This window comes from Felis catus, chromosome A2 (assembly GCF_018350175.1).
Source record: "Felis catus isolate Fca126 chromosome A2, F.catus_Fca126_mat1.0, whole genome shotgun sequence".
NCBI lineage: Eukaryota > Metazoa > Chordata > Mammalia > Carnivora > Felidae > Felis > Felis catus.
The window spans coordinates 110,075,537-110,093,777 of NC_058369.1; the positions used below are offsets into that span (position 1 = coordinate 110,075,537).

Here is an 18,241-nt window from a genome sequence, read left to right on the forward strand (position 1 = left end):
AAAGCAGCACCTTGCCCATGGTATTCGCCTACCACATACAAATCCAATAGATTATGTTCTATTTTTTCTCATCCATGAACAACAGGAAGTAGCAAAATTTTCAACCTGAATAGTTGTGGTAATGTTGGGGAATGTTCCAGCATGCATAATGCTAGGGAGATATCTGCCCCAACCAAGAGTAAGTAGTGCTGATAACTTGGCCCACAATTTGCTAAGGCCAATATTTTTTCTCCCACCAGAGCATCTCTTTAGCAGACAGGCTACTGACGCAGGAACAAGCTAATCTGGATTGCCCAGTGAAATATACAAAAGCAGCAGATACTGTGGACAATAAAGGCAAATTCTTTTTTCCTGAACTGAACTTAAATAAAATACTGAAAAATAAACATGCTCTCATTTGGGAGAAATGTTTTTACACTCTAACATTGTACCAACTTTCCTTTTGATTAATGGTATCAAGAACCTGTTGCCTTTTTTGGGCAGGGGTGGGGCGCTTTTTTGGTCCAGTTTCCACTATAATGCCTATGTCTTCCTGATTTTAGCTCCTTGTCTTTAACCAACCATAGTAGACACAACAATGACTCCCAAAGATGTCCTAGTCCTGATTCCTGGAAGCTATGAATATATTATGTTACAAGGTAGAAGGGAATTATGGTTACAGATGGAATTAAGGTCACTTCTCAGCTGATTTTAAACTAGGGAGATTATTTTGGATTGTTTGGGTAGACCCAGTCTAATTATAGTCCTTAGCAGAGAACCTTTCCTGGCTTTAAATCACAAAGAGAGAAATGATGATGAAAGAAGTGCTAGAAAGATTCTACTTCAAAAGGGGTTGACCTGCCATTGCTGGCTTTAGTGATGGAGACGGGGGCCATGAACTAAAGAATGTGAACAGCCTCCAGAAGTTCCAGAAATGAATATGGCCCTGCTGATGCCTTCATTTTTAGCCCCGTGAAACCCAAGGTGCACTTCTAACCTATAGAACTATACGTTATTATGTTTGTATTTTTTAAGCTATTGGAAGTGGTAATTTGATACAGCAGCAGTAGAAAACTAGTACACCAACCTTCCCCACACCCCACATTAAAAAAAGAGAAAATAAAACTAAATAAGAGAAGTTTATGATAATGACACAACTCTCTTGGGCCACATGCTCTTGGAGCCAAGAAAGGAGAAAACTCCTCCTCAATTTCCTTTCATTTTGACAGACTTTTTCTCAGTTACTGGCATCTGTCTGGGCTTTCATGTACACTTTTCTGAAGTTACTGAGAAAACTGTCAGGGTGAGGCATGCTTTGGCACACAGTAGAAAAATAGGAGACCTTTTGATGTTTTACAAGTCATAGGGCGAAAGCCAAACTTCTTAAAAGATAAATTCACACTCTTTATCTCCCTGTTCCTGTTCTAAACATCTGTCAGCTTGAATTTGTCCCATCATTAGTGAAACTCATCTGGGGCCTTCCTAGAAGTGGGGTGAACTGTGTTTGTAATGGAGTCTGGACCTGATGGGTACCTGAGCAAGGCTATGTATGGAAGCAATAGTTATAAAGTATACATTTTTCTCTCCCATCATCTCTGATCCTTTTTGCTCAGCATCTCAGTCTTGTGTCAGGTGTCAGAAGAGGGCCAGTCTGGCCATCTTCACAGAAAGCCAAAAGGAGAGTACCAGCCAAGACTAGAGTGATGGTAGCTGCAACCAGTGAAGGACATTTTCACTAGGAGAAAGTTCAGGGTGGGAGAAGATGAAGGATAATTTTTAGTACATATAAATGTATCCTTGGGATTTGGGGGAATACTTGGGAATGGGGTGTCAGGGTTGGGGCTGCTAACTTCCTACATTCAACCAACGGACATTTATTTAAGCAACTCTTGTCCAGGTGTTTAAGGAAAATCTAAATTTATTTTGTGGTCCACAATGTAGGAAAGTGTAGATATTGGTTATAGTGTCTGAGACACAGGAGGGTTACTTTGCCTGGTAAAATGTGCATCCTTATTATAAACTCTGGAATGGAATATTTGGAATGTTGTACTGATATGGATAGAGGACATCATATGGATAGTGGATTCTCAAATACCACTTCTCCTTTCAAGGAACCAGAAAACTGTGATGAGACTGCAATTATAGAAATCCAAAGCGTTTGATCCACCATCGCTGGCTTTAATGATGGAGGAAGGGGGCCATGAACTGCAGAATGTGGACAGCCTCCAGAAGTTACAGAAATGTCTTGATTTTTAGTTTAACGAAACCCACGGTGCACCAGCCAAAACGCTGGTTTCATACCCTGACTTGGTATAGAGAGAGCTTAGGAAGATTGTCAGAGGAAGAAAATTAAGACTGCAGTCGTACTAAAGCTTGCTGAACAAATTAATTACTTGAAATCATTAGGAAGATGCTAGCAACGGTGATCTGTAAGTGCCCTACCATATACATTAATATTTTGAAGGACTAAATATTTTTTTAGAGACTGGAAAGTGGGTACTATGATGTATGACATGAATCTAGACCTAATAGTATCCCTGTAAATCCAAAGTTGAGCATGCCTTCTATTACAGAAACCATGCCTAAAATCATTAACCTCCTTTTCAGTCCCGCTGCCTCTGCGCTGGTCACAGACCTCCTAGGCCCCCTCCTGGATCAAGTGGTGAGAGCTGCCGCCTGGTTTCAATGCTTTCATACCTCTCAGTAGCCTACCTGTGGCCATCAAGCTCTTTTCCTAAACAGAGATCTGACCTTGTCTTTCCCCTGCTCAAAATCCTTCAGTTAGCTCCTAATACATAAATAACAACACTTAACATCTTAGGATTGAGATGTAAAGTCCTCTAATAAGTGGTTCCTGCCTAGCTTTCTGGCATTATAGCCTTCAGTAATGCCCCCTGCTGTTTCACCTCCATAAATCTAGTCCAAACATTTTTTGTATCCAACCGCTTTCATATACAGGAGAAAGAGCTTGATATTTTGAAAGGGAAGATGTAGGTTTCAATCCATCAGTCACTAATGTCATTGACTTGGGGCAAGTTCCTTTCACTCTCTTTTCCTTGATGCATCAACTGTAAGATAGGAAACTAAGATGGATGCTTACCTTACAGAGTGGTCAGGGTAATACAAGAATAATGGTGAAAGCACATTTTAATCTGTAAAATGGCATCTGGATGTAAGTAATAAAGATGGCCATTCTTTCCTGTTAGATACTTAGCTCCTGTACCTAACTACCCCAACTTCATTTTGATATCTCCAAAATCTCACGGCAATAGGCCCTTAACAAATGTGCCATGAATTGAAACATGGCATATTTTAGGCTCCAACATTTATAATATGCATCCTTAGAAGTTTGCACAATACAGGGATCCCCTGGGGTGGAGGGGGGAAGTAGAATTCTCCGTAAGTGAGTAAGTTAGAAGCCTACAGATGAGAAAATCTATTTTAATAATACACATTCTGTTTTCAGAATTTAATTAGGACAAAGAAATTAACATCACAAGGGCAAGTTTTATTATTACAACTTTTCTGACATATGGCTGATAGTAATACTATTTACAAGAATTCTAGGAGCCACATGATAGGTAAAATGTATAAAGTCAATGATGGCTTTGTAGAAATTTTCATACCTTTTAATATTTATAAGATCCATAACGCATGACGTTTTCAGGATGCACTTTTTTAAGTCGAAGGGGGCAAAATGAAAGGGAAATGGAGATAAGAGAAAAAGAAGAGAGAAGCTTCCTGTGTTCTTTCTTAATTATGGCATTTTGCATTATGGATACCCTTTCTTTCCTTATAGGTAATGGTGTCTGAGGAGGAAATGAATTAAAGAACATAGAATTTGAAAGCCAGAAGTTTGTTGTTGTTTTTTTAAATAGATTATCAACTCCAAATTCCTTGTTTTATAGGTGAAGAAACTGGGCATGACGATGACACAGGAGTAGTCTAGTGTTTTAAAACCTGATAGTGGTAGACTAATTTTTTGCTAAAGGATTTGACAGTTATCTTTAAATTTATCTTCCTTCTAGAAAAGCAGACACTGCTGCTTCTGTTTCTTATAATGGTATCTTTATTTCCTAGGGAGTCTCTCAGTGTGACAGGAAGTGCTTGTCCTAAAGCTATGAATAATAACCTCTCTGCTTTGTCAGGCACTGCAATACAATGCAGGGAACAATACCCTGGTGCCCTCACAGAGTTAATGAGCCTCTCAAGGCTACTAATTTACTTTGAGGGAGTAGCTTAGAATTCAGGAAGATTAGATTCGTCTTTATTATATCAGTGCCCTTTTATTTTGTTAACCTAATGCCCTTAACATTTCCCACCATTATACTTCTTTCCTTCCTTTTATACCCAAAGCCCTTACATGAGTAGTGTGTGCGGACTGTCTCCCTTTACCTCTCACCCCTTAATTTGCTTTTTGGCAGCTTTCCATAAACCAATACACATTCGGTGTTTCAGGGACTTTGCTTCTCGACAAATTGAAATGTCTTTTCTTAATCTTCTCCTTCTTGATTCCTTTGTCATATTAAACAAGTTTGACTATTGCCCTTCTTAAAACTCTTTCATCACTCGAATCCATAATCCTAAAACAACAAACTTCCTGACCACCCCTGACCACCCCTCTAATTACACTTCATCCTTTGGTCCATTTTCAGTGGGTATTCCTAAGGCTAACTGGTTTTCTTGCTCTCCTCCTGAGACCAGTTTACCTAAGTGGATGGCCTCATGATCACATCCATGTGATAACCCCACATCTTGGTCTCTAATGAGCATTCTAATCTTGTGATTCCAGCCGTTCTTCTCTGAGATCTTGGCACATCCTAATTTATTATATCTAAAACCAAACTCATCATCTCCCTAACTAAATTGCAGCCCTTTCTAATACACCATTCAAAAGAAATAAAACTAAAATTGTCTAAGCTTTTGCACTTCAAACATAGTTATTTTTGTTCCTCCATTAAAAACATATTTGAAGAATTACGGAATGTTATGCCCAGAATTCGTGATCCCCAAAGACCACTAGGGAGCCGAGTCCGATGCAAAAGCAAAGAGCCTTTATTCGAGCTAGCTCGAGCTCAATCCCCTACCTGCACTGACACAGCGGTGAGATACCAGGGAAAGAGAGTGAGTTTCAAAAGGACAAAGGTTTTATTGGGGCCTGGGGGCAGTTGGTGAGGTAATGGCTATGGCCTCAGCCGATTGGCTGGGGAAGGGTCCGAGTCCTGTTAGGCAGGTGAGGGAGGGTTTACACAAGGGGAGGAGGTGCGGTCAAGGTGAAAGACACAGAACAAGATGGAGTCAGCTGGCGTAGGCCCGCCCTTTCAGGAATTGCTTTGATTATTGTGTTTTCTTTTTTAAAAACTACTTTTTTTGAAAAATATTTATTTTGAGAGACAGAGAGAGTGAGCAGGGGAAGGGCAGAGAGAGAGAGAGGGAATCAGGAGCAGTGCAGAGCCTGATGTGGGGCTCCAACCCAGAACCCTGAGATCATGACCTGAGTCGAAACTGCAAGTGGATCACTTAACAGACTGAGCCACCCAGGCGACTCTTTTGTGTTTTCTTAGCGAATGCTTTCATTTCTCTACCTGCTGTCATCACCTGAATCCATCCATCCACCTACCCGCCATCACATCTCGGTTAACCTTGTTCGTGACAAACCTAATTTTAAATGGTCTGTACGAAGAAACCTCAGTGCCACTTTTCGCTGAACTAAGTGTATTAAGTGTTCCTGAGGCTATTGAGCAGCTCCACTTGGTAGAACTGCTGGTCCTCACCTGCCTTTAGCCAGACTTCGCTCTCATTAGGCACCAGGAACCTAACTTCTCTGTTACAAAAGGGTGGGATCAGTACAGCAGAAATCAGCCTATCCTTTGTTCTTATTTGGGTGGGAAGAAACTCCACGAGGACTGGGTGGGGAAAAACATCTCCCCACCATGATAGTTTATTTAATAAGGTCCCGATGCCAAGGTCATCCTCGCTTATAAGAACTATTACCTCAACATCTCTCGTTGTCATTTATAGCTTTTGCCAGCTACTTGCCTTCATGCTCTAACAGCATAGCCCTTGGCTGCTCTACTTAGCGAGGCCATTTGCTGTGCCATATATACATATCACTCTGGATTTTACAGCTGAGATCTTTTTTAAACGCCAAGTGTGGGTAACCGTCTCAGGGAATAGGCATCTAAACTGTAACCCTTGAAGAATGTTAGTAATCTATTGTTTTTCTCTATAATTTTTAAGTCCTCTTGTTCCAGAAGTTTGTTGATTCTTCAACTATGGTTTCATTCATTTGACTTATAGGATGGAGCCACTGCTACTGGGTGTCAGGTTCTTTGGTTCTGAGAAGAAAATGTTTAGTATCATAGACCAGACTCTGCCTTCACAGAGTGGGGAAGACAGATACAAACTAGGCAGTTACGAAGAAATTTCTGGAGTATCATGATAAAGGAAGTCCAACATTCTGTGGAAGCATGTGGTATTAATATTACCACCTCAGTTCCACTACCTGTTGGCAATGAGATCATAAGAAAGTTACTTAAGCTCTCAAAGGCTCATTTCCTCATAGGTAAAATTGCGGCCAATAATAACAGCTGCTTCACAGATTTGTTATGAGGATTAAATTTTTAAAAACACTCAGTACAGTGTTTGGCACATAGTAAGCACCCAATAAATGTTAACTGCAATAATAACATTAATTTTATGTTACAACACTATTTTACTATGTTCACTTTTATTTCTACAACTTAAAATTCTTTTTTTTCCCTTCTCAGCAGCCCTATTTTTCATTTCTGACTCAAAGCTTATAAAGCTTCTATACGTTTGTCCATTTATTCAGTTTGTCAGGCATTCTGTTATTCAACCCATATTTATTGGGAGCCCAGTCTAAAAAAAAAAATTTTTAATGTTGATTTATTTTTGAGACAGAGGGAGAGAGAGCACAAGTGGGGGAGGGGCAGAGAGAGAGGGAGACACAGAATCTGAAACAGGCTCCAGGCTCTGAGCTGTCAGCACAGAGCCCCATGTGGGGCTCGAACGCATGAACTGTGAGATCATGACCTGAGCCGAAGTCGGACGCTTAACGAACTGAGCCATCCAGGTGCCCCAGGAACCCAGTCTAAACTAAACTCTGTGCTAGACACTGATAGTAACATACTGAGCACAGCATATAGGATCCTCTCCCTGAGGGAGTTTACAGTCTCGATGAACAGATCACCCCTTCAAGAAGTACAGGATGGCAAGCTGTCTCAGTATGTGCAAAATACATTTAAAGGTAAAAGATAATGGTCTTTTATCTGAGCAAAAGCAAACAAGATTCAAGCTATAAAATTAGAACAAACTAGTCCCAATATGGAAATGATTGCTTCCTTCTAGAACCTTAGATCCTAACAGAAGCAAAGATTATTATTATTAAAACCCAGAACATTGTATTTCAAGTATTTTTTTTGTTTCCTTGTTCTATGAGATAGCTGGAAAAATAATACTTATTATAGCTTAAATGGGCTATATTAAACAAATAATGAAAATTTAGATATGGTCATTTTCCTGAGAATGTTACTTATGCTAAATACTCTGTTAGCCTTAGAAAAGCACATTCTATTTCAGTCTAACAGCACAATACCCAGCATACATTTTTGTTTGGCCGGTGAAAAAAATAGGCATACCAAGGAATATACTGATATGTTATTTAATTTGTGTCTAGGCCCTAGAATTGCTTAAGGATGTAAGCACTGAAGTTTATCTTAGTTGGGAGACCTAGACCAGTTACTTAAATTCTCAATGCATAGTTTCTTCATTAGTAAAGTGGGGTTAATAATAGTATCTTCCTCAAACGGTTACACTCTGGCACCTACGAGAACCCAGTAATACTGTGATTGGATGTTAGTTGCAGGTTTTGGCTGAGTTAAAAAAAATGAATTATTTGGGGCCATTTAGGACAGGATTTAGAGTGCCCCGCTTTCCTGCTTTGCCAGAGAGTTATTTTCACCTGACACAGGACTTGCAGTGCTAGTGGGACAGTCCAAGGCAAAAAGGGACAGTTGGTTATACTACTCTAAATTCACATGTGTGGAAGGCAGAGTTCAAACCCACAGGGGCCGTCCCCTGTTTATATGACACCATTGATCTGACAGAGGAATGACCAATACTTTTTCTATCAACTAAATTGCAAGGACTGATGAAGAAAGCATCAAGAAAGTGAATCAAGGATCATGATAAATCTAATATGGGGTACCTGGTTCTTGAATTTTAGTTCTTGAATTTTGATTGGTTAGCATGCTTCAATGTTTTCCATATCCCACAGCTGAAAGCCAGGGGAAAAGGAATGGTTCTTCAAGCAGACCTGAGCTAGTTAGGAAGGAGAATTGTTACTTGCAAGTTTTGTTAAGTATGTTGCCTTCTGCTTCCTACAATAGGTTATAAAGGTCAGAATTTAGCACCTGTGCCTTAACAGGTGCTTAAATAATAACAATAATCTTAGCCCAGGACAGTTGAAACTGAGAGAAGGACCACAGGTCTGACCCTTAGGTATGTCCTAAGGGCAGCAGCATCACAGTATGTTGAGGAACAACGCTCACATAAGCGCCTGAATTCTGGCATTCTGCTGATCTTTTTCCTTATTTTTTTTTCTTATTTTTCCCATGGAAGTTCTACATGTTATCTTAAATGTCCTACTCCTCTCGTAAACCTGAATGTCTTAATATGGTGTCTAGCCACAGTTACGTTTTCAACAACAAAAAAAGTTTAATTGAATTTTCATTAAGGCTGGAGAATTGTTTTTGCATATTTTTCCCTCAATACCTATTGCAGTACCTATTGCAAATCAGTACCTACTGCAAATTTACAGACCTTTTTAAGGAGAATAGGAAAGTTGCAGATTTGATTGTCATACAGATGAATTTCCAGGTTGGCATTTATTTGCTCTGACACCACTTTGGCGCCCTTTAAAAATCTAGCTTTGGAACATGACATTGTCAGTTTCCTGAGCTCATGCTTCACTGTGAACCCAGTTATTACCAATTGTTATGATGTTGATATGGAAAAGGCGGCTACTGTATTTAGCAACTGTTACAGTGAATCATTCTCCAGCTGTATGAGAGTCACAATCCATAGTCTTAAATAGATATAGCTGTTGTCAGTTTTATGAGCTTCAGGTTATATGAATCATTTCTTGGTTTTGAGTATAGTAACTGGTGTGGGCAAATGTTTTTCTCAAAATGATTTTTTTTTTTAAGACACACAATTACCAATTCAGTTTTGTTTGACAAATACAGAATTCACAAACAGTTTTGTGTTTTAACTATATAATCCATCACTATATTTTCATTTTTGGATCTCAGAGTCCAACTGAAACTATTAGAGATGTATTGAGGTCTGTTTATCCTAAATCATCATCTACTGACTTCCTACCATATGCTTTATGGAAACCTGCTATGGAGGATGAGAAAGACTCTAATGTTGGGGAAACTAACTACGAGTCTATTTCCATCAAGTTGAGAAATTAAATACTGGGCTTATGTATATACAATCAATCTAATGGAATTAAAGTGTTTTCACAGCACCTTCAAGCACAGATATACTAACTTTAAATAATTACAGAAAACAAAGGAGAGAGGGGAAATGGTGTATTAAGATATTTCACTCTAGGAAATACATAAGAAAAGACAAATCTTGGTTCTGAGCCTCCCACCTCACAAGGGAAAAAGGGAAACTTGATGATTACTTCACTTTCATGGTTTGGAGCAATGAATATCAAATTAGTACTCCCTAAGGAAGGTTAAAGACAAGTGTCGGGACCTAGGCCTCTTAGGTCTGAGTCGATCACAGTAGTTCAATGTTCATCTGTTTTCCATATTGGGATAAAGCACAGGCTTTAGATTGACCACAGTTTGTATGGCTTTTTTTTTTTTTTTAATGTGATAAATGACTCACATAACTTGAGCAACCATATAGTTCAGAAGGAGAAATATATATTTTTTGTTTGTTTGTTTCAGAGTTGTGGGAGTAATTTCCTTTCTTCCTCTTTTTTTTTAAAAAAATTCTGTTTTGAGAGACAGGGACAGTACAAGCAGGCAAGGACCAGAGGTAGAGGGAGAGAGAGAATCTTAAGCAGGCTCCACACTCAGTTCAGAGCCCAATGCCAGGCTTGATCCCACGATCCTGAGATCATGACCTGAACCAAAATCAAGAGTGAAGAGCTTAACCAACTGAGCCACCGAGGTGTTCTTATGAGTAATTTTCAAGCTATGGACTATTAAAAAAGTACCAGTTCTTCAGAAAAAATACAGAGGCATATACAGTAACTAATGTTCATTTTTAAAAGTGTTTCTCAGTAAAAGTCCAAGGCATAATAAAGTATGGCCCCATAAGACAATTCCAAATGGAGTTGGGTTGATATTATACAGGTATGAAGTTTCTAATGATCAAACAATAGCTTGTAGAAGATTGTAATAAAGTTTTATTTTACATTTTTGATTAGTTTGAGAGTTTATTCTCTTAATACATTTGTTTTTGAAAAGATAATATGTCAGACAACTCCAGAATCTTCAAAAGGCATACTGAAGTCTTTCTCACCACAATGTTCTTTAGCCTCTTGTGACAGAACCACTCTTACTAGTTATTTGTGTACCCTTCTAGAGGCATGAGAAGAAACAATGGATCCATTTCTACCTAAGGGGTTAGATGTATGCATGCATAAATAAAGTAGTATATTGTAAGTTCTGGGTGTTATTCAAAATAAACTCTTCAACAGTTGAACAGGAAGAGAAAAGATTTGGCTGGTCTCTGCCTAGGGAAGTCTTCACACAGAGGAAGTGATAGTGGGGCAGTCTCAAAGTATGTACAAGTTGTTGGACTTTTAGGGGGTTATTTAAAATTTTAAATTATTTCCTTCCTCTGTTGATAATGAAGATGTTGGAGACAGACAAATATCTAAGTGTCAGTTATATGCTTGATAAATCAATTGGAGAACTTGGCTTTAGGTCTGCAGCAAAACAGCTTGCAAACTGACTTCCCTCCAAACCGCTTCCCTAGTTTGGTTTTGGGACAGCCCAAGGAGCTTAAGTTTGGGTGTTTAGCACAGACTATCTTAGAAATGCTTCCTCTCATTGGTCCATAGCAGAGAAGCAAAGATAAAAGGGTGAAGTTTCCTAGTACTTCGCCTCTTTGAGAAACACGGGTCAACAGATGCTATGTTGTCATATAACTCATTCTCCATCTTTCACTATAAGTGACAAGGAGGCAGAGCAGGAAGCCAGGAGTGTTGCTCAGATGGTGTTCCTTCTTCATGGGAACAGTAAATGAGAAGAAAAAAAGTCTCTTCTCACAAGTCAAAAACAGGAAGAGAAAGACATCACCGTAATCTTTAGTGATAGTACTACCCAAGGGGGAAAAAATGAATCTAGAGAAAGTATATGGTCAGTTCAGGGGCACAAAGATAAAATTTTTCTCGTTTGTCCTATATTTCCAGAACTGAGAAGTGATGGCATGAGGAAAGAGAGAAGGAGAGAGAGACAGAGAGAGAGGAAGAGAAAAAGAGAGAGAAAGGGAGGGGGAGAAAGGTATTAGTAATTGTTTAACAGCTCTAGGGGAAGGGGAGCTCTCATTTGTAGGGCTTGCTGATTTCTATGGTATAAATACTTCCACTGTGGCTAATTTCAAGCTATCAACATGACATAAATGAACACAAAATTGGGAAGAGGTGCACCACCAGCTCACACAGGTAGGTCCAAGCCAGTCCTCATGCACCCTTGGAGGAGGAAACACTGAAATGTGAAGATGGGAGCAGTTCAGTAATGACAAAGGTGTTTTGGGCAGCAGGGTGGGAATGGTAAACCTCCATATATGTCATTGTTTCCAAAATATGTTCTAGTAAGACCTAAATGTTTATAGAAGACCACTTGATAGCCACATTGGGCAGTCTCAGCCTTCAATGAGCCAGAGAAGCTGCATTTTCATCTGTCTTATACATTGTCTAAAAATGTTCTGAAAACCACAGGTTTTAATTTGTGCTGTTGTAAGAAACTTCCTAGGATATAATGCTCATTGTGTAATGTTTTAAAAAAATGATTTGCTTATCATCGCGATTCCAGGTGTGGTAGAGCTGGTGTCTGTACCCCGCAAAGCTGATCTTGCAACTGGCAGACTGTCCAAGGGTATATGAATGAATAAAGTGTGGAAGTATCGCCAGAAAAAAGAAAGAAAAATTGTAGTAGTCGAGGCAATCCTAGAAGCGTCCCTGGCCTCTCCAGACTGAGTTTACAGTGTTCATGCATGTAGAGTGTAGCCTTCCTGGGAAGGACCCTTCTAAATACCTTGGGACTGCTAGAGCTTCTGAGGATAAGAGATAGACCCAGATGAGTCAAAGCCTAGCATGGGCCTTGAGAAAGTGGGAGAGAACCAGGAGCCTAGCCTCAGGCCACCCTGGAGATCTCCCATAGGAAGAGGAAGTCATATGTTTTAACCCAATCCTGTTTCTCCAATGTACCCACTTTACCATGGAAAATTCCAGGACTTGACTGCACCCTCTGGCCAAGCTCCCTCAGGCTGTGTTGTTGTCCGTTCACCCACAGCCCAGTGGTCTATGCCATGGCACAGCATGAAGTCCTGGGACCTTCTTGATTCCCTTCCATCTGTATTCCTGTTCATTTCACAGAGTACAATGATATGCATGGCATTTTTGTTGGGGGTGGGGGGTGAACCGGTTGATTCTCGGGACTCTGAGGACTGTCACTCAAGTTTCCTGTTCAGTGACCAAGCCCCACCCAGAAATAGAAATGGAATTTGGAACTGGTATCAGAAGAAATCATTCTCAAATGTATTTTAGGTGAATTTTTGCCTCCTCCCCACCACACACACATATGCACACCCCACACCTTTCCCATGGTAAATTTGTGACAATCTTGCCGAAACCAACCCTACTACTGTGAACCTGCTATTGTGACCTTGGTTCTGTTAGGATAGGGCAAAAACTTTACCTGGCCCCTCTACATCCCAGAACATCAAATGCTTTGTTAGGGTCCAAAGATAAAGCCAACTCCAAATAATACCTCTAGGACATCTCCGAGGGCTTAGGCTCTATGGTGGTGTTCATTCGCTCCCTGAGCTATGATTTCACCAGCCATCCCCAACCTGTGTATAGTCTGTACAGAAGGCATCATTCCTGAAAATACTGGAGGTGAATCATCCAGACAAATTTATACCTCCAAAATATTTAGCTTTTTTACATGCCATGAATTGAGATGACATGCTCAACTTACAAGTAAATCCTTCTATACATTAAAAAGGTAAATATTTAATAAAATTATTTGCTTTTAAGGAGACTTTAATAGGGAAAAATACTCCATGATGATAGGATGTAATTATATCATTTATATATTTATTCCTGGGGGGGGGGTCCTAAAAACTGTGAAGCAATAACAACTTTTCTTGTTCTTCATAGTTAAAAATAAAACAGGAATCTGTGATGGGGAATATAAAGCCACTCTTTAAATCTTTGTCTTGGTGACCATTTGGCTTTTTTAGTGTATCCCTTCTGCACAATAGGATTACCTGGTAGCTATGTTCTAAGGACCCCAAGTATGTATTCCTGGAACTTTCCTCTTAGCCATCAGAATCATTTTTCAGATGCCTATCATATATCTCTCTTTTTATGTCCAACCTGAAATTTATACTCAGGATGTCCAACACCAAATTGATCCACCTCCCACCATATACTCTTTAATTCCCTGTCTCCTTAATGGCATCACTATCTGCCCAATGACTAAGAAGGACACATGGGAGTCATTCTAGAAAACTTCTCTCTCCACATCTGTCAAGTATCAAATACTATTTACCCAAGAAATACTTGTCAAATCCAGCCTGTTCTCTCCTTTCTCATGCCTTTAGTTCAGGCCTTCATTTTTGTGTTATAATAACCGCTTCACTCATCTTATTTTTTTTCCTGTTGATTTCAAAATTGCTACCAGTAATTTTTCCAAATAAAGTTTGCACAACATCACATTCATTAATAATTACTCAAGGAAAACCTATGGACCTGTGAACGAAAACCGCTCTAAAAATAGCCTTATTAAAACCAAGTCCATGGACCTCTTAGGCACAAAAGAGCTTTGCCATAATTTTTAAGGCTCTTTATGCTCTGCTCCGGCCAATTTTTCCAGTTTCTTTTGCCAGTGATTTCCCCAGAACAAGTAAAGATTTTCTTTTCTTTGAGCAAGAATATCCCTTCTAGACTACAAGCCCAAGACAAACATCACAAAGTAATCACAGCAAACTTTCACATGAATGAGATACAACTTCAGAAATTTGATGAATCAACTCTGGCCTTCAAGCAGCTGCTCACTGAAATTTTTTCATAAGATGCAGGATACTTGGCAGCTCATTTATTCTCTCTCCCACCTTTTACATATAACATAACTGAACACCTTGTAATTCAAGAAACACACTGCTTATTTTTGCCACCCTGCCTTTGAACATGCTGTTCTCCTTACCTGGAATTCTCTTCCCCTTCCCCTTCACCTTTCAGGTAAATTCATATTTCATCTATGAGATTTTTTTCTCAAGTGTCACCTTTTCTTTGTGATTTCCATGACAAGATCCCATTCTCCCAAACTCCAGGCAAGCTAAATTCATTCTCCGCTGTGCATTATAATTATTTATATGTTGGTTCCTCAAATAGATTAAGAAAGCATTCTGGTTCAAAGAGATGAGGAGACTCCAATTAATCAACAAGAATAACCTCCTTCATCAATAGGACTTGGTTATAAATATAATTCTAAGGACCTTTAAATCTTTATTTCCTTTTTTTTTAAGAGATAAAGAAATTGGGACTCTGAAACATGGAAAATGTATTTAAATTAGGAAGAAAGAAACATACACATTTTATGAAGATTTTTCTACCACTCTATCTACATAAACCACTATGTCTAAATAGGATTTTCTCCTAAACTTGAGAATTAGAAAACATCATTATCTGGGCATCCTATGGGCTTGTCATTTTGGTGGTGATTAGAAACACACATGTGAAAAACAATATGGATACAGTATACTCTGCCTGATGTCTACCCTCAGTATTTTACTAATGTACTTGGAGGAAATCCATAAAATGTTTAACCATAAAGTTGTCCCACTGCAAGAGGCTTTTCTTTGCCCAGATACTTGGTTTGAACTTGGTTACATGGATAAGTAAGGATCTAATCCTGATGCTAAAGAATTGTTGTTCTTGATTTCCTAGTCCATATCACCAACAAAGATAAGATCCCAGGTTTTTGGAGCATCTGGGTGGCTCAGTTAGTTAAATGGCCAACTTCAGATCAGGTCATGATCTCACAGTTTGTGGGTTTGAGCCCTGCATCGGGCTTTGTACTGACAGCTCAGAATGTGGAGCCTGCTTCAGATTCTGTGTCTCCCTCTCTCTCTGCTCCTCCCCCACTCCTGCTCTGTCACTATCTCTGAAAATTAAATAAACATTAGAAATAATTAAAAAAAAAGATCCTAGGTTCTTAAATAGTCACCATATATACAGTCTAAATTTATATGTATTCTTTTATGGATTTTTCTTGATCTTTTTTAGAAGTCTTATGTTTTTATTCTTTATTATTTCCTTATTTTTAGAGGTTCTTGGGATGAGTTCATGATGTCTATGAATCCCTAAAACTCCATACAAAACATTCTATGTATGTGAATATTCTCTGTGGAAAAGAACTGAGTTTTCATAATTGCACACAGGTTGCGTGCCCCTAAACCATGAGAATATTCTCTCTTTATTTTCTGCTCTCTCTTGTGAAGCTCTACAACTATTCCCCATTCTTTATGTTTGATTCTTTATTTATGTTTGGGTAATAGCCCAATTTATAGCCAATAACTACATGCCTAAACTCACTCTTACACTCTAGACCTGTATTTCCAAATGCTGTGGGACTAAACACTGAAACTCATTATGTCATTATAAAATCCTCATTAGAGTCCTACGGACTGCATTGGTGCTAGACAGACAAGGAAGCCTTCAAAGACATTTTTATATTAACTATCATTTACTGAGCATGTCATATGTTCCAGGAACAGTGCTAAATATTTTACCTGTATTATCTCATTTAATTCTTACAACAAATCTGTGAGGTTTACAGAAAAGGAAACAGAGCCTTAGAGATTATATAACTTACTTAAAACTGCATAAATGTACAGGTCAGATGACTCAGTTTGAACTGACATTTGTGTCTCTGGTGTCCACGTTTTTGACCACTGTGTTATACTGTCTCTCTTAGAGTATAATAGAAAGTTAGAATTGAAAACATGTTGCTACAATAACATATAAACTATGATAAACAATGGATCATCTCCAGCTTAAAAACTCTCATGATTTCCAGTGGCCTAGAGGATCAAGTACATACTCTTGAAGCCAATCTATAATCTGGCCTCAACCCACCTCTCAGTCCTCTGTTGCGAGCATATTTCCCATATAGATTCTAGTGTCGAGCCACAAAACCACAGTTTGTTTGCTCGATACCTCCTGTTCTCTTCTCATACTTCTCTGCCTTGTATATGTCATCCAGCGGGCTGGAAATCATTTGCCTTCTTCTCTTCTTGGAAGAGTTTATTTGCAAGATCTATTCAATGTGTATCACCTACTAAGTAACTCCCTGAGGCAAAATTAGTTGTTCCCAGTTCTATAATACTTGTGCCCCTACCATAAAGCTTGAATGTGATCGCATATTTAGTGATCTTGCTCCATTCCTAGGTAAGTACTAGAGGAAAAGCTTTCTAGTTTTCCTAGAATTAGTATTAATGGGAGGTATTCAATCATAAATTACACTCAATCAGTGTAATGGCAGTTATTTAATACATGCCTATATAATGAATTGTATTCAGTCTTATCTGTCTTTGAAGTTTAGTATCTTTATGTAGAGAGACAACCTCAACAGAATATATCTTTGATATGGCCATTTTCCCTATACATTTTAAATTTAAGTGATTTTTAAATATTATGTAAATGCTCCAAAATATATTTAAATTTTTAAAATTTATATTACCTGTCTTCTTGAAGTTTGTCTTTCACTTTTGACAAGCTGACACAATTCTGAAGGGAAAATTGTTACAAGAAGATATGAATAAAGTGACATTTTCTAACTTGATCCCTTGGTATAAACATCATTTGGGGCAAGAAATGAGATTTAAGAAATGCCAAAATAAAAAGATAAGAGAAGGCTTGGAAGTGATATAAAAAAGTCCATGAAAGTCTGTTTAAAAAGAAGACAATGATTAATATTGGAGGGAAGATGCCCACATAATTCAATAAGAGCAAGAATAGCCATTTTTAATTAAATTAAATTAAATTAATTGATTAATTAATTAATTTATTTATTTTTGAGAGACAGAGACAGAGCATGATCAGGGGAGGGGCAGAGAGAGGGAGACAGAGTATCCAAAGCAGGCTTCAGGCTCTGAGCTGTCAGCACAGAGCCCGACAGGGGCTCGAACCCACAAACTGTGAGATAATGACCTGAGTCAAAGTCGGATGCTTATCTGACTGAACCACCCAGGCACCCGTGAATAGTCTTTTAAACAAAAATACTGGGATGCCTGAATATCCAGATGCAAAAGAATGAAGTTAGACTTTACCCCACATTATGTACAAAAATTAACTCAAAGTGGATCAAATTTTAAATGCAATAACTAAAACTATAAAACTCTCAAAACTAATTTTCATTTTCAAAAGTACCTGTTTCATAGGGTTGTAAGTTTGAGAGAAAGTACATAAAATGCACAGGGCCTGTATTCAATAAACACTAATTTTCATTTCCTTTATTTAAAAAAAGGACTGAACGAAGAAGGTAGACTTTATTCGCTTTGAGAATCGAAAATTTATATAAATATGTAACTATAAAACTATAAAGCTCTAAAAAAGAAAATCTGCAGGCAAATCTTTTTGACCTCAGATTTGATTATGATTTCTTAGATGTGACACCAAAAGTGCAAGCAGCCAAAAGAAAAAAAGAGACTAACTGGACTTCATTAAAAGTTAAAACTTTGTGTATTAAAGTTGACCCACAGAAGAGAATATTTGCAACTCATATTATTTGTTAAGAGTCTAGAAGTCAGACTATATAAAAAACTCCTATAAGACACTAAGATAAACTAATTAAAAATGGGCAAAGCATTTGAGTAGGTATTTCTCCAAAGAAGATACACGAATGTGTAATAAACACATTAAAAGATGTACGGCGTCATTAGTTATTAGAAAAATGAAAAAAAACCTTAACCAAGTGGCTAC

The 18,241-nt window shown here is 38.4% G+C and overlaps 1 long non-coding RNA gene across 2 annotated transcripts in view; it reads left to right on the plus strand.

The window, feature by feature from the left end:
* The window catches only part of LOC109497476, a 48,092-nt gene that overhangs the window by 20,964 nt on the left and 8,887 nt on the right, over positions 1 to 18,241 (plus strand). The window contains exon 4 of one of the 2 annotated variants that reach the window (XR_006594251.1): positions 240 to 354. The exons of the other annotated variant lie outside the window; for it this stretch is intronic. This is a non-coding gene — a long non-coding RNA (uncharacterized LOC109497476). Of the gene's footprint in view, positions 1 to 239; positions 355 to 18,241 lie in introns of those variants that run through there. 2 annotated transcript variants of the gene reach the window in all.